Source organism: Paramormyrops kingsleyae, chromosome 20, assembly GCF_048594095.1.
Source record: "Paramormyrops kingsleyae isolate MSU_618 chromosome 20, PKINGS_0.4, whole genome shotgun sequence".
NCBI lineage: Eukaryota > Metazoa > Chordata > Actinopteri > Osteoglossiformes > Mormyridae > Paramormyrops > Paramormyrops kingsleyae.
This window is the reverse complement of record NC_132816.1, coordinates 2,543,159-2,562,084: the sequence shown is the minus strand read 5'-3', so window position 1 is coordinate 2,562,084 and position 18,926 is coordinate 2,543,159. Positions and strand designations below refer to the sequence as shown.

Genomic DNA, 18,926 nt, shown 5'->3' with positions numbered 1-18,926 from the left:
CCCTACCCAAAGACCCCAGTGAGTAAGCCATAGGCGAAACTATCCTACCTTATCCAATTCTATCTTACCTCACCCATTCCTATCTTACCTTATCCAATTCTATCTTACCTTACCCATTCCAATCCAACCTTATCCATTTCTATCCTGCCCCTTGCTATTCTATCTTGTCGTAGCCATTCCTATCTTACCTAATCCAATTATATCTAACCTTATCCTATTGTATCTTACCTCACCCATTACTATCCTACCTAATGCTATTCTATCTTACCATAGCCAGTCCTATCCTACCTTATCCTATTATATCTTATCTTAGCCATTCCTATCCTACCTTATGCTTTTCTATATTATCTAACCCATTCCAATCATTCCTTATGCTATTCTATCTTAGCCGTTCCATTCCTACCTTATCCCAACATTACATCGTCTCAAAGCGCTTTACAGCATCCCTACCCAAAGACCCCAGTGAGTAAGCCGTAGGCGACACTATCCTACCTTATCCAATTCTATCTTACCTTACCCATTCCTATCCTACCTTATCCTATTCCATCTTACTTGAGCCATTCCTATCCTACCTTATCCTATTCTATCGTATCTTAGCCATTCCAATCCTACCTTCTGCTATTCTACCTTACCCATTCCTATCATACCTTATCCTATTCTCTTAACTTAGCCATTCCTATCCTACCTTATCCTATTGTATCTTATCTTAGCCATTCCTATCCTACCTTATGCTTTTCTATATTATCTAACCCATTCCTATCATTCCTTATGCTATTCTATCTTAGCCGTTCCTATCCTACCTCATCCTATTCTATCTTACCTTAGACATTCCTATCCTACCTTATCCTATTCTATCTTAACTTAGCCACTGCTATCCTACCTTATGCTATTCTGCCTTACCCATTCCTATCCTAATTTATCCAGTTGTATCTTACCTTACCCATTCCTATCCTACCCTGTCCTAATCTATCTTTTCTTAGCCATATCTAAACTACCTTATGCTATTGTATCATTCCTTAGCCATTCAACAACAACAAATAAGAAATTTATTTTTTAGTTGTTATCATATTAGTATCTACTTTACCCATTCCTGTATCATACCTTAGCCATTCAACAACAACTAATATTATATCTAACCTTATCCTATTGTATCTTACCTCACCCATTCCTATCCTACCTAATGCTATTCTATCTTACCTTAGCCAGTCCTATCCTACCTTATCCTATTATATCTTATCTTAGCCATTCCTATCCTACCTTATGCTTTTCTATATTATCTAACCCATTCCAATCATTCCTTATGCTATTCTATCTTAGCCGTTCCATTCCTACCTTATCCTATTCTATCTTAACTTAGCCACTGCTATCCTACCTTATGCTATTCTGCCTTACCCTTTCCTATCCTACCTTATCCTATTGTATCTTACCTTAGCCATTGCTATCCTACCTAATGCTATTCTACCTTTCCCATTCCTATCCTACCCTGTCCTAATCTATCTTTCCTTAGCCATTTCTAAACTACCTTATGCTATTGTATCATACCTTAGCCATTGAACAACAACAAATAAGATATTTATTTTTGTTTAGCGCATTATCACGACATTACATCGTCTAAAAGCGCTTTACAGCATCCTTACCCAAAGACCCCAGTGAGTAAGCCATAGGCGACACTATCCTACCTTATCCAAATCTATCTTACCTCACCCATTCCTATCCTACCTTATCCTATTCTATCTTACCTTACCCATTCCTATCCTATCTTATCCTATTCTATCTTACCTGAGCCATTCCTATCCTACCTTATGCTATTCAATCGTATCTTAGCCATTCCTATCCTACCTTCTGCTATTCTACTTTACCCATTCCTATCATGCCTTAACCTATTCTCTTAACTTACCCATTCCTATCCTACCTCATCCTATTATATCTTATCTTAGATATTCCTATCCTACCTTATCCTATTCTATCAAAACTTAGCCACTGCTATCCTACCTTATGTTATTCTGCCTTACCCATTCCTATCCAACCTTATCCTATTGTATCTTACCTTAGGCATTGCTATCCTACCTAATGCTATTCTACCTTACCCATTCCTATCCTACCCTGTCCTAATCTATCTTTCCTTAGCCATTTCTAAACTACCTTATGCTATTGTATCATACCTTAGCCATTCAACAACAACAAATAAGATTTTTTTTTTTTTTAGCGCATTATCACAACATTACATCGTCTCAAAGCGCTTTACAGCATCCCTACCCAAAGACCCCAGTGAGTAAGCCGTAGGCGACACTATCCTACCTTATCCAATTCTATCTTACCTTACCCATTCCAATCCAACCTTATCCTATTCCATCTTACCTGAGCCATTCCTATCCTACCTTATCCTATTCTATCGTATCTTAGCCATTCCAATCCTACCTTCTGCTATTCTACTTTACCCATTCCTATCATGCCTTAACCTATTCTCTTAACTTACCCATTCCTATCCTACCTCATCCTATTATATCTTATCTTAGATATTCCTATCCTACCTTATCCTATTCTATCATAACTTAGCCACTGCTATCCTACCTTATGTTATTCTGCCTTACCCATTCCTATCCAACCTTATCCTATTGTATCTTACCTTAGGCATTGCTATCCTACCTAATGCTATTCTACCTTACCCATTCCTATCCTACCCTGTCCTAATCTATCTTTCCTTAGCCATTTCTAAACTACCTTATGCTATTGTATCATACCTTAGCCATTCAACAACAACAAATAAGAATTTTTTTTTTTTTAGCGCATTATCACAACATTACATCGTCTCAAAGCGCTTTACAGCATCCCTACCCAAAGACCCCAGTGAGTAAGCCGTAGGCGACACTATCCTACCTTATCCAATTCTATCTTACCTTACCCATTCCTATCCTACCTTATCCTATTCCATCTTACCTGAGCCATTCCTATCCTACCTTATCCTATTCTATCGTATCTTAGCCATTCCAATCCTACCTTCTGCTATTCTACCTTACCCATTCCTATCATACCTTATCCTATTCTCTTAACTTAGCCATTCCTATCCTACCTCATCCTATTATATCTTATCTTAGATATTCCTATCCTACCTTATCCTATTCTATCTTAACTTAGCCACTGCTATCCTACCTTATGCTATTCTGCCTTACCCATTCCTATCCAACCTTATCCTATTGTATCTTACCTTAGGCATTGCTATCCTACCTAATGCTATTCTACCTTACCCATTCCTATCCTACCCTGTCCTAATCTATCTTTCCTTAGCCATTTCTAAACTACCTTATGCTATTGTATCATACCTTAGCCATTCAACAACAACAAATAAGAATTTTTTTTTTTTTAGCGCATTATCACAACATTACATCGTCTCAAAGCGCTTTACAGCATCCCTACCCAAAGACCCCAGTGAGTAAGCCGTAGGCGACACTATCCTACCTTATCCAATTCTATCTTACCTTACCCATTCCAATCCAACCTTATCCTATTCCATCTTACCTGAGCCATTCCTATCCTACCTTATCCTATTCTATCGTATCTTAGCCATTCCAATCCTACCTTCTGCTATTCTACCTTACCCATTCCTATCATACCTTATCCTATTCTCTTAACTTAGCCATTCCTATCCTACCTTATCCTATTGTATCTTATCTTAGCCATTCCTATCCTACCTTCTGCTATTCTACTTTACCCATTCCTATCATGCCTTAACCTATTCTCTTAACTTACCCATTCCTATCCTACCTCATCCTATTCTATCTTATCTTAGATATTCCTATCCTACCTTATCCTATTCTATCTTAACTTAGCCACTGCTATCCTACCTTATGCTATTCTGCCTTACCCATTCCTATCCAACCTTATCCTATTGTATCTTACCTTAGGCATTGCAATCCTACCTAATGCTATTCTACCTTACCCATTCCTATCCTACCCTGACCTAATCTATCTTTCCTTAGCCATTTCTAAACTACCTTATGGTATTGTATCATACCTTAGCCATTCAACAACAACTAATAAGATTTTTTTTTTTTTTAGCGCATTATCACAACATTACATCGTCTCAAAGCGCTTTACAGCATCCCTACCCAAAGACCCCAGTGAGTAAGCCGTAGGCGACACTATCCTACCTTATCCAATTCTATCTTACCTTACCCATTCCTATCCTACCTTATCCTATTCCATCTTACCTGAGCCATTCCTATCCTACCTTATCCTAATCTATCGTATCTTAGCCATTCCAATCCTACCTTCTGCTATTCTACCTTACCCATTCCTATCATACCTTATCCTATTCTCTTAACTTAGCCATTCCTATCCTACCTTATCCTATTGTATCTTATCTTAGCCATTCCTATCCTACCTTATGCTTTTCTATATTATCTAACCCATTCCTATCATTCCTTATGCTATTCTATCTTAGCCGTTCCTATCCTACCTCATCCTATCCTATCTTACCTTAGACATTACTATCCGACCTTATCCTATTCTATCTTAACGTAGCCACTGCTATCCTACCTTATGCTATTCTGCCTTACCCATTCCTATCCTAATTTATCCAGTTGTATCTTACCTTACCCATTCCTATCCTACCCTGTCCTAATCGAACTTTCCTTAGCCATATCTAAACTACCTTATGCTATTGTATCATTCCTTAGCCATTCAACAACAACAAATAAGAAATTTATTTTTGTTTAGCGCATTATCACAACATTTCATCGTCTCAAAGCGTTTTACAGCATCCCTACCCAAAGACCCCAGTGAGTAAGCCATAGGCGACACTATCCTACCTTATCCAAATCTATCTTACCTCACCCATTCCTATCCTACCTTATCCTATTCTATCTTACCTTACCCATTCCTATCCTATCTTATCCTATTCTATCTTACCTGAGCCATTCCTATCCTACCTTATGCTATTCAATCGTATCTTAGCCATTCCTATCCTACCTTCTGCTATTCTACTTTACCCATTCCTATCATGCCTTAACCTATTCTCTTAACTTACCCATTCCTATCCTACCTCATCCTATTCTATCTTATCTTAGATATTCCTATCCTACCTTATCCTATTCTATCTTAACTTAGCCACTGCTATCCTACCTTATGCTATTCTGCCTTACCCATTCCTATCCAACCTTATCCTATTGTATCTTACCTTAGGCATTGCTATCCTACCTAATGCTATTCTACCTTACCCATTCCTATCCTACCCTGTCCTAATCTATCTTTCCTTAGCCATATCTAAACTACCTTATGCTATTGTATCATTCCTTAGCCATTCAACAACAACAAATAAGAATTTTTTTTTTTTAGCGCATTATCACAACATTACATCGTCTCAAAGCGCTTTACAGCATCCCTACCCAAAGACCCCAGTGAGTAAGCCGTAGGCGACACTATCCTACCTTATCCAATTCTATCTTACCTTACCCATTCCTATCCTACCTTATCCTATTCCATCTTACCTGAGCCATTCCTATCCTACCTTATCCTATTCTATCGTATCTTAGCCATTCCAATCCTACCTTCTGCTATTCTACCTTACCCATTCCTATCATACCTTATCCTATTCTCTTAACTTAGCCATTCCTATCCTACCTTATCCTATTGTATCTTATCTTAGCCATTCCTATCCTACCTTATGCTTTTCTATATTATCTAACCCATTCCTATCATTCCTTATGCTATTCTATCTTAGCCGTTCCTATCCTACCTCATCCTATTCTATCTTACCTTAGACATTCCTATCCTACCTTATCCTATTCTATCTTAACTTAGCCACTGCTATCCTACCTTATGCTATTCTGCCTTACCCATTCCTATCCTAATTTATCCAATTGTATCTTACCTTACCCATTCCTATCCTACCCTGTCCTAATCTATCTTTCCTTAGCCATATCTAAATTACCTTATGCTATTGTATCATTCCTTAGCCATTCAACAACAACAAATAAGAAATTTATTTTTGTTTAGCGCATTATCACAACATTTCATCGTCTCAAAGCGCTTTACAGCATCCATACCCAAAGACCCCAGTGAGTAAACCATAGGCGAAACTATCCTACCTTTTCCAATTCTATCTTACCTTACCCATTCCTATCCAACCTTATCCTATTGTATCTTACCTTAGGCATTGCTATCCTACCTAATGCTATTCTACCTTACCCATTCCTATCCTACCCTGTCCTAATCTATCTTTCCTTAGCCATTTCTAAACTACCTTATGCTATTTTATCATACCTTAGCCATTGAACAACAACAAATAAGATATTTATTTTTGTTTAGCGCATTATCACGACATTACATCGTCTCAAAGCGCTTTACAGCATCCTTACCCAAAGACCCCAGTGAGTAAGCCATAGGCGACACTATCCTACCTTATCCAAATCTATCTTACCTCACCCATTCCTATCCTACCTTATCCTATTCTATCTTACCTTACCCATTCCTATCCTATCTTATCCTATTCTATCTTACCTGAGCCATTCCTATCCTACCTTATGCTATTCAATCATATCTTAGCCATTCCTATCCTACCTTCTGCTATTCTACTTTACCCATTCCTATCATGCCTTAACCTATTCTCTTAACTTACCCATTCCTATCCTACCTCATCCTATTCTATCTTATCTTAGATATTCCTATCCTACCTTATCCTATTCTATCTTAACTTAGCCACTGCTATCCTACCTTATGCTATTCTGCCTTACCCATTCCTATCCAACCTTATCCTATTGTATATTACCTTAGGCATTGCTATCCTACCTAATGCTATTCTACCTTACCCATTCCTATCCTACCCTGTCCTAATCTATCTTTCCTTACCCATTTCTAAACTACCTTATGCTATTGTATCATACCTTAGCCATTCAACAACAACAAATAAGATTTTTTTTTTTTTTAGCGCATTATCACAACATTACATCGTCTCAAAGCGCTTTACAGCATCCCTACCCAAAGACCCCAGTGAGTAAGCCGTAGGCGACACTATCCTACCTTATCCAATTCTATCTTACCTTACCCATTCCTATCCTACCTTATCCTATTCCATCTTACCTGAGCCATTCCTATCCTACCTTATCCTATTCTATCGTATCTTAGCCATTCCAATCCTACCTTCTGCTATTCTACCTTACCCATTCCTATCATACCTTATCCTATTCTCTTAACTTAGCCATTCCTATCCTACCTTATCCTATTGTATCTTATCTTAGCCATTCCTATCCTACCTTATGCTTTTCTATATTATCTAACCCATTCCTATCATTCCTTATGCTATTCTATCTTAGCCGTTCCTATCCTACCTCATCCTATTCTATCTTACCTTAGACATTCCTATCCTACCTTATCCTATTCTATCTTAACTTAGCCACTGCTATCCTACCTTATGCTATTCTGCCTTACCCATTCCTATCCTAATTTATCCAGTTGTATCTTACCTTACCCATTCCTATCCTACCCTGTCCTAATCTATCTTTCCTTAGCCATATCTAAACTACCTTATGCTATTGTATCATTCCTTAGCCATTCAACAACAACAAATAAGAAATTTATTTTTGTTTAGCGCATTATCACAACATTTCATCGTCTCAAAGCGCTTTACAGCATCCCTACCCAAAGACCCCAGTGAGTAAGCCATAGGCGAAACTATCCTACCTTATCCAATTCTATCTTACCTCACCCATTCCTATCTTACCTTATCCAATTCTATCTTACCTTACCCATTCCAATCCAACCTTATCCATTTCTATCCTGCCCCTTGCTATTCTATCTTGTCGTAGCCATTCCTATCTTACCTAATCCAATTATATCTAACCTTATCCTATTGTATCTTACCTCACCCATTCCTATCCTACCTAATGCTATTCTATCTTACCTTAGCCAGTCCTATCCTACCTTATCCTATTATATCTTATCTTAGCCATTCCTATCCTACCTTATGCTTTTCTATATTATCTAACCCATTTCAATCATTCCTTATGCTATTCTATCTTAGCCGTTCCATTCCTGCCTTATCCTATTCTATCTTAACTTAGCCACTGCTATCCTACCTTATGCTATTCTGCCTTACCCATTCCTATCCAACCTTATCCTATTGTATCTTACCTTAGGCATTGCTATCCTACCTAATGCTATTCTACCTTACCCATTCCTATCCTACCCTGTCCTAATCTATCTTTCCTTACCCATTTCTAAACTACCTTATGCTATTGTATCATACCTTAGCCATTGAACAACAACAAATAAGATATTTATTTTTGTTTAGCGCATTATCACGACATTACATCGTCTCAAAGCGCTTTACAGCATCCTTACCCAAAGACCCCAGTGAGTAAGCCATAGGCGACACTATCCTACCTTATCCAAATCTATCTTACCTCACCCATTCCTATCCTACCTTATCCTATTCTATCTTACCATACCCATTCCTATCCTATCTTATCCTATTCTATCTTACCTGAGCCATTCCTATCCTACCTTATGCTATTCAATCGTATCTTAGCCATTCCTATCCTACCTTCTGCTATTCTACTTTACCCATTCCTATCATGCCTTAACCTATTCTCTTAACTTACCCATTCCTATCCTACCTCATCCTATTCTATCTTATCTTAGATATTCCTATCCTACCTTATCCTATTCTATCTTAACTTAGCCACTGCTATCCTACCTTATGCTATTCTGCCTTACCCATTCCTATCCAACCTTATCCTATTGTATCTTACCTTAGGCATTGCTATCCTACCTAATGCTATTCTACCTTACCCATTCCTATCCTACCCTGTCCTAATCTATCTTTCCTTAGCCATATCTAAACTACCTTATGCTATTGTATCATTCCTTAGCCATTCAACAACAACAAATAAGAATTTTTTTTTTTTAGCGCATTATCACAACATTACATCGTCTCAAAGCGCTTTACAGCATCCCTACCCAAAGACCCCAGTGAGTAAGCCGTAGGCGACACTATCCTACCTTATCCAATTCTATCTTACCTTACCCATTCCTATCCTACCTTATCCTATTCCATCTTACCTGAGCCATTCCTATCCTACCTTATCCTATTCTATCGTATCTTAGCCATTCCAATCCTACCTTCTGCTATTCTACCTTACCCATTCCTATCATACCTTATCCTATTCTCTTAACTTAGCCATTCCTATCCTACCTTATCCTATTGTATCTTATCTTAGCCATTCCTATCCTACCTTATGCTTTTCTATATTATCTAACCCATTCCTATCATTCCTTATGCTATTCTATCTTAGCCGTTCCTATCCTACCTCATCCTATTCTATCTTACCTTAGACATTCCTATCCTACCTTATCCTATTCTATCTTAACTTAGCCACTGCTATCCTACCTTATGCTATTCTGCCTTACCCATTCCTATCCTAATTTATCCAATTGTATCTTACCTTACCCATTCCTATCCTACCCTGTCCTAATCTATCTTTCCTTAGCCATATCTAAATTACCTTATGCTATTGTATCATTCCTTAGCCATTCAACAACAACAAATAAGAAATTTATTTTTGTTTAGCGCATTATCACAACATTTCATCGTCTCAAAGCGCTTTACTGCATCCCTACCCAAAGACCCCAGTGAGTAAGCCATAGGCGAAACTATCCTACCTTATCCAATTCTATCTTACCTCACCCATTCCTATCTTACCTTATCCAATTCTATCTTACCTTACCCATTCCAATCCAACCTTATCCATTTCTATCCTGCCCCTTGCTATTCTATCTTGTCGTAGCCATTCCTATCTTACCTAATCCAATTATATCTAACCTTATCCTATTGTATCTTACCTCACCCATTCCTATCCTCCCTAATGCTATTCTATCTTATCTTAGCCATTCCTATCCTACCTTATGCTTTTCTATATTATCTAACCCATTTCAATCATTCCTTTTGCTATTCTATCTTAGCCGTTCCATTCTTACCTTATCCTATTCTATCTTAACTTAGCCACTGCTATCCTACCTTATGCTATTCTGCCTTACCCTTTCCTATCCTACCTTATCCTATTGTATCTTACCTTAGCCATTGCTATCCTACCTAATGCTATTCTACCTTACCCATTCCTATCCTACCCTGTCCTAATCTATCTTTCCTTACCCATTTCTAAACTACCTTATGCTATTGTATCATACCTTAGCCATTGAACAACAACAAATAAGATATATATTTTTGTTTAGCGCATTATCACGACATTACATCGTCTCAAAGCGCTTTACTGCATCCCTACCCAAAGACCCCAGTGAGTAAGCCATAGGCGACACTATCCTACCTTATCCAAATCTATCTTACCTCACCCATTCCTATCCTACCTTATCCAAATCTATCTTACCTCACCCATTCCTATCCTACCTTATCCTATTCTATCTTATCTTAGCCATTCCTATCTTAACTTATCCAATTCTATCTTACCTTACCCATTCCTATCCTATCTTATCCTATTCTATCTTACCTGAGCCATTCCTATCCTACCATATGCTATTCAATCGTATCTTAGCCATTCCTATCCTACCTTCTGCTATTCTACTTTACCCATTCCTATCATGCCTTAACCTATTCTCTTAACTTACCCATTCCTATCCTACCTCATCCTATTCTATCTTATCTTAGATATTCCTATCCTACCTTATCCTATTCTATCTTAACTTAGCCACTGCTATCCTACCTTATGCTATTCTGCCTTACCCATTCTAATCCAACCTTATCCTATTGTATCTTACCTTAGCCATTGCTATCCTACCTAATGCTATTCTACCTTACCCATTCCTATCCTACCCTGTCCTAATCTATCTTTCCTTAGCCATTTCTAAACTACCTTATGCTATTGTATCATACCTTAGCCATTCAACAACAAATAAGAAATTATTTTTTTTTTAGCGCATTATCACAACATTACATCGTCTCAAAGCGCTTTACAGCATCCCTACCCAAAGACCCCAGTGAGTAAGCCGTAGGCGACACTATCCTACCTTATCCAATTCTATCTTACCTTACCCATTCCTATCCTACCTTATCCTATTCCATCTTACCTGAGTCATTCCTATCCTACCTTATCCTATTCTATCTTATCTTAGACGTTCCTATCCTACCTTATCCTATTTTATCTCATCCTATCCTATCCTACGATAAAATAGGATAAGATAAGATAAGAACATAAGAAATTTACAAACGAGAGGGGGCCATTCGGCCCATCAAGCTCATTTGGGGCAAACTTAACTAATAGCTCAGAGTTGTTAAAATCTTATCTAGCTCTGATTTAAAGGAACCCAGGGTTTTAGCTTCCGCTACACTAGCAGGAAGACTATTCCATACTCTACACGCTGTGTAAAGAAGTGCTTCCTCAAATTTGTGTTAAAATGTTCTCCCGCTAATTTCCACTTATGGCCACGAGTTCTAGTATTTAAACTAATTCTGAAATAGCCATTTGGCTGAACAGCATCCAGACCCAATAGAATCTTATAGACCTGGATCATGTCCCCCCTTAGTCTCCTTTGCTCAAGGCTAAACAAATTCAGCTCAGCTAACTTCTCCTCATAAGACATTCCTCTAAGATCATGAATCATTCTCGTAGCCCTCCGTTGCACCTTTTCTAAGGCAGCAATGTCCTTCTTAAGGTATGGTGACCAAACCTGCACACAATATTCTAGGTGGGGTCTTACCAAAGGAATTACATAAATGTAACATCACCTCCCTTGACTTAAACTCCTCACACCTAGAGATATAGCCCAACATTCTATTGGCCTTTTTTATTGCTTCCCCACAATGGCGAGAGTGGGACATGGAAGCATCAACATTCACACCAAGATCTTTCTAATATAAGAGCTTTACAATATGTAACCTTTCTTTCTTACCTGGGGAGGAGGATAATTGGTAAAACAAGTCCACCCAAAAACTTATTTCCTTATTTATTTTGACCTGTAACCATTTACCTAATTAATAATATAACAATACACTATTTCCTCTCTAAGGCTCAGCCTGGTTCCGTCTCTATATAATCATTTCCAAACCCCTTTCCATCAATTTTGTGTCTTTTCTTTTCTTATCCGGAATCCAACGGCGGGTGCTCGGCTCCGGTGCAGAACCTGGCAGGGTGCGTGTGACCGTATTCTTCCCCTGACCGTTTTCCTCTCCGAGTAGTGGTATGCGATACCACAAGATTTGGTATCGATCCGATACCAAGTAAATACAGGACAAGTATTGCCGATACCCATATAAATACTTTTTAATAATTAAGGTGGATGCATCATCAAATTGCTAAAGCTGAATTAGTTTTCATTACCTTTAAGTGTTTTTCTGACATTTTTATTAATTAGTAAAACCCAGGTGTCACGACCGCTGATAGCACGCCGGGAAGGAAGGCACGGGAGTCCAGGATACGGGGAAAACTCGGGGTTTAATGAGGGTAAGATAAAATCCAGAGCACAAACAGCCATCAGCAACTAGGAGATGTTAATGACAGAACTAGGGAAACAAACTGGAACGTGGACTGAAATACACAGGATCAATTAGAAATAACAGGAAACAGCTGGTGACACCAGGATTTCACATGAGGTTAAGAGGGGGGCGTGGCACACAAGAGGATCGGACGAGCAGGGCGTGACACCAGGACAGAATTTTGGTATAGTTAAGAAGTAAATAAATACTTTATTATAAAACATAAGTAACACAAAATGTATTTTTCTTAAATAAAGTGCACAAAATTAGACAACCGGCTTTATTTACATAAAAAATTATTAGTGAAAATACAAAAAACAAAGTACAATAAAAAATACAATAAAGTTTAAACACATTCAAAGAAATAACAAAAAATGTTAATTATAGTCAATCAAATCTGAGCTATATTCAGTATATTTCTTTCAATTCCAGTAAATGTATTCATTTTATAACATGTGGCAATATTGTATCAAATAACACGTTAATTTTGATTAATTAATCACAGAAGAAGTAATGAGTTAAAAAATAACTTTGATTAACCGCATTCCATGATTCTGGTCACGGTGACTGAAAAATGATCACGTAAACCCAAACCATTTACCTATTTGAACCTGATGCTAACACTAGCATCCATGATAAAAAGGTCTTAGCATAATTTATACATTTTCAGTTTTAACCACTTGCACTTTGAAAATTTAATATTAACTAATGCTGAAGATAACTAAAATATTACTGGCACCACTATACCCTACCTGGATATTCTCTGCCAAATTGAAAGGCTTCTGCCAGTGCGTGCGAGTGTGCGCGCGCGCGTGCGTATGTGCCGCCGAGTCACGTGACGGTAATGTTGGTATCAAATTACAAGACTGAGGAGGAGGAGCAAAGCCTGTCGCGTACTTATTTTATCAATTAATCAATATAATATAATTTGCTTTCAGGGTTTCACACACTATCACAGCCTTAACCTGGACTGCGAACATCTAAAAGAAAAATATGGGGAAAATAAAACATATCCCTTTTTTCCCTTTTACACATAACGAATTCATTTTACAACAACATGTACATATCGATGACACATTATAACATCCAAGGTTTACGTAATCTCAATGGGCAAATGAAGCATTATTTAAATCCCCGGTTGGTTTTTTCCTTTACTTTTTATATCCCGCCATAGCACAATGAACATTTTCCCTTAACTCAGTCCCGTAACACTCACCGAAAAACTAAAGGACAACTCTTTTTTTTTCCCAAATTACTTTTAACTTAACAAAAGCTAAAAATTAAACCAGCTGCTCGCTTGGTAGCTCCACCATGCCGGCCCGTCTTATTCCACTTTCCGTGCGCTTCTCTCCTTCTTTCTATATATTTTTCTTTAAGAGCTCTGCTAAACTGCCACACTCCTAATCCAGGTCTTTACCTTCGGCATGTAACACACCCTCCGCGCAGAACAGGGCTTGTCCGTCTCAACCGTCTTCTTCATCACATCTTTCACCATGCTGACTTTCTTCACCTTCTCCCTGCTGTTATTTTCCACGGCCTCATTTTTTTTCTAAATGTGTGTCAGATTCCTTAGCTGTTATTTTAACTGTAAAGGTAATTTTAATCTTGACTACTTTCATTTCTTTGTTCTCCATTTTTAATATAGCAAGTCTCTTCAAAATGCAGCCACTCGCCAAGATGCTCGAAAGAAGTTTGAGAAAAGAAGTACATGTGATTCAAAAGTAATCAAGCTGTTGCCACGGACGCCCATTCGTACCATAACAAACAATACGATCCTATGCAGGTCGTCGGCGACTTTCGGCTGCGATCGGCTCCGACTGATCGGTCGTAGGTCCGATTCGGCCGTAAGCAGGTTGCCAACTCGGACGCATCTGGAGCGAGACTCAGGCTTTCAGACTCAAACGCTCACAGTAATAAATCTTATGGCGAATCTCTATTCATCCATTTTAAACCCAAAATTGGCTACATCAAAAGCGTTGGGGCAGTTTGCAAACCCTAAATACTATTTACAAGGTAATAAAACTGTTAGGTACATGTAGCCTAAGTACGTGTCGTGTGTAAATCTCACGCCAACCAGCTGACCAAAGTTGGCAACCCTGCGTAAGTCAGCCCTTTATTTTATATGCAAAAATGATCACACATTATAACATCCAAGGTTTACGTAACCTCAATGGGCAAATGAAGCATTATTTAAATCCCCGGTTGGTTTTTTCCTTTACTTTTTATATCCCGCCATAGCACAATGAACATTTTCCCTTAACTCAGTCCCGTAACACTCACCGAAAAACTAAAGGACAACTCTTTTTTTTCCCCAAATTACTTTTAACTTAACAAAAGCTAAAATTAAACCAGCTGCTCGCTTGGTAGCTCCACCATGCCGGCCCGTCTTATTCCACTTTCCGTGCGCTTCTCTCCTTCTTTCTATATATTTTTCTTTAAGAGCTCTGCTAAACTGCCACACTCCTAATCCAGGTCTTTACCTTCGGCATGTAACACACCCTCCGCGCAGAACAGGGCTTGTCCGTCTCAACCGTCTTCTTCATCACATCTTTCACCATGCTGACTTTCTTCACCTTCTCCCTGCTGTTATTTTCCACGGCCTCATTTTTTTTCTAAATGTGTGTCAGATTCCTTAGCTGTTATTTTAACTGTAAAGGTAATTTTAATTTTGACTACTTTCATTTCTTTGTTCTCCATTTTTAATATAGCAAGTCTCTTCAAAATGCAGCCACTCGCCAAGATGCTCGAAAGAAGTTTGAGAAAAGAAGTACATGTGATTCAAAAGTAATCAAGCTGTTGCCACGGACGCCCATTCGTACCATAACAAACAATACGATCCTATATATGCAGGTCGTCGGCGACTTTCGGCTGCGATCGGCTCCGACTGATCGGTCGTAGGTCCGATTCGGCCGTATGCAGGTTGCCAACTCTGACGCATCTGGAGCGAGACTCAGGCGGTCAGACACCGCGGTGAAGTTGGTTTTATGTTCGATATTCACCACATTTACTGACATCTAAACTGCAATATCTTCGGGGTCATGACGGCAATTCTTTTCAGATTAGGCTCCACATGTGAAGTTAAACGAGGGCAATATTTCACACTTTAAGTTAGCTCAACATTCTCCAGCAATATGAATTAAGAATACAAAGCAAGATGGGAATATCATTCTGCTCGCACAAAACTGCCGGAAAACTTAGGGACCGTCTTGAAAGTGCAATGCCAATCAGCATAACACCACTTGTAAATTGTAATACCTCTTTCATTTTTAAGCCAATCAACATCAAACCAAGTTCAATGAGTTCCTCTGCCCCTCCCTCATCTTTCACACCCTTTTAGGAAATTTTCACACCCATCTGATTTCCAGAACACCAGCCCTATGTGTCCTATAGCCGTGTATCATTATTGCAGTTGGATAAATTGTAATAACTTTTTATTTTTAAAATCAATCAACATCAAACCAATTTCAATGAGTTCCTCTGGCCCTCCCTCATCTTTCACACCCTTTTAGGAAATTTTCACACCCATCTATTTTCCAGAACACCAGCCCTATGTGTCCTAAAAACGTGTATCAATATTGCAGTTGGATAAATTGTAATAACTTTATCATTTTTGAACCAATCAACATCAAACCAAATTCAGTGTGTTCCTCTGGCTCTCTCTCATCTTTCACACCCTTTCAGGAAGTTTTCACACCAATCTGTTTTCCAGAACACCAGCCCTATGTGTCCTATAACCATCTATCAATATTGCAGTTGGAAAAATTGCAATAACTCTTTCATTTTTAAGCCAATCAACATCAAACCAAATTCAGTGTGTTCCTCTTGCCCTCTCTCATCTTTCACACCCTTTCAGGAAGTTTTCACACCAGCCCTATGTGTCCTATAACCATCTATCAATATCAAGTATGTATTTCTTCAGTCAATAAAGTTACAACAGAATCATCCACTATACAATTATTGTCTTTCAAAACTGTATCAATGACAGTCTTTATATTTTGATGCGCAAATTCTCCAATGCAAAATAACTCATCAATTATTTCCTGTACTGCTGAATTTGAAACATGTAAAAGTGCTTGCATGCAGAGAAATAAAGAACCCAACTGACGATGAATGGCATCTCCATTTTCTAGCCTAGGTTCAGCTTCAGGTAAAAAAATCACATACAAGTAAATTTTCAGTGTCTGACACAAAATCGTCTTCTGCTAAACTTTCCGAAAGTGTGCTGTTCACCAAAAGCTTTGTTCTGAAATTTAAGGTGGAAGACTTATGATTGCAACTTCTGTGAGCAGTGAATGTTGACAGCACGCTAGACTTAAAAAAGCAACCTTTGAATGGACATTTAACAACTTCTTTGTTTCTTAAATGAATCTTCAGGTGAATGAAGTATTTGTTAATGTCACATGGCTCCAAGAAGGTACACAATTCACAGGATAATTTGGTTACAATTTTCAAAGCTTCTCTTATATGCTCTTTCAAATTAATTTTAAGTTCTGCTTGGGTGCGAAATGTTCTCAAACAGTCCTCGTAAATACAGAGAAGGCCTGAAGATGTTCTATAATGCCCATGATGCTCTTTGTAGTGATGTATTATTCTTCCTTGGCCATTAGTGGAGAAAGGACAAAACTTACATTTCCACTTCATGAAAGACCCTGCTTGATGAAATCCGAAAGAAGAAACAAAAAATAAACTGGCAGTATATTATCACTTTAAAATTATTAGGTTAATCAAAATTTAATTTAAGCAAAAATGTGCTCATGGGACCCACTTCAGCTGCCAAATATAATAGAAAGCCCAAGAAATTCCATTAACTCACACTATAAATTACTGTGATCGCTCTTAAACAGATGTTTTGCAAAACTAACATTTGAAAAACGAAAAAGCAAGTAAAAACTTAAGGTGGTTATGTTCGGACTTAAATACCTGGGAGTAATTAGCCTCGACTTAAAAGAACAACGGAAGGTGTTTGTGCAACCAGCCCCTGAAATTTTATTAGCTAACGCTTACTTGCAAGATAACATGGTGCCCAAAGACATATGTAGGAATTATTAGCTCAAATAAATTTTAATATTCTCCACCAATATGTTTGAAATTAATTAAGGTTTAATTAATTATTATTTAATGCTGATTATTAACCAATCGTTATGCCGAATGGTCGGCTCCTCCAAACTCAATTGCGGTATCCCTGTAAGTCTGTTAATGTGAGACTTAAATGGGATTCACTAATTACCAGTATCGCTTAGCAACCTGGGTTGGAAGGCTCGTCCAGCGAGCTGCATCACCAGGTAATGCAAACAATTGGTAGCGAAGCTCCCCTCACGGCCGATGAGAGAGAGTCTCGCGATGTTTCAGGTGAGTTTGAGGTTCAGAGCGTGTAGCAAGATCGCAGAGGCAGGAACTTAGTGTAAGTACTCAATGACGGAGGCTGAAGTTGTGTAAAAGACATGCATTTATTCCTAGCTAACACTACAACTAACATAAGACAGACATTACCCCTAACACAAACAACAAACACGAAATAACGGAATAAAACAAACGATGTAATTATGAAAATGCAATGACCGGATTTAACCTTAAATGGGAAATACTGTTCTGCAAAGCAAGCACAGTTTATGGAAACACGACCCTAAAGTCTTATAGCAGGTTAACAGAACAGCTTAAGTTGTTAGAATGAAAGGAAGTTGGTTTACTTGGTTGAAGAGTGTGGGGGGGGGGGTCTTGGCAGTTGATGGCAGAGCTGCTGAACTGATGGCACTCAGGAAGGCGTGGCGTTTGGAGCAGTGGAGTGGAGCCCCTTTGGATTCTCTCTCCTGGTGAAGCTTTGTCTTGGGTGCTGTTCTCTGTTCAGCTGGGCCTTCACCGGAGGGCTTCTTCTGGGCTTCTCTTCTCCCGGGCTGATGGTCTTTTCTGCGCTTGATGATCTGTTTGCCCCGGCTGATGTTCTCCTTCGGGCTGATGGTTTTCTCTGCACACCTTTGTTCTGAGGAGCCAGGTTTTTATTAAGTTCATGAATAGGGATGACCAGGAATTCGACTCCTGGCCCAATGGCTGGCCATCCATTTGGCGGGCTTTCGGAAGGGGGTCTGTATCAGTCCTTTTGGGATTTATGGCCCGACTGATTCTCCCTTTACTGATGATTTTCATTAAGCTGTTATAACTTTTGATACATCCACTTTTATGGTAATCACTGACCAGATTTGGAATCAGGGGTGATTAACAATCGGTTTGATACCAAACATGCCATACCAGCTTCACAGGTACATACCTCATACCATCTGCATTAATTGATTAAACAATTAATTATTTTATCTATGTGACTGATTCACATCAGTACAGGATACAGGTGTTTTGGGTTGCACCTCAACAGATGTTACACTTTGTGCAGACATTACATCAAATATTCATATTACAAACAGCACATCTTATCCATAGATAGTCGTGGCCATTA

The 18,926-nt window shown here is 38.5% G+C and overlaps 1 protein-coding gene across 2 annotated transcripts in view; it reads left to right on the top strand.

Moving 5' to 3' along the window:
* Positions 1-18,926, top strand: part of LOC140581265 (uncharacterized) — a 65,346-nt gene that overhangs the window by 35,035 nt on the left and 11,385 nt on the right. The gene's annotated exons all lie outside the window — the stretch shown is intronic.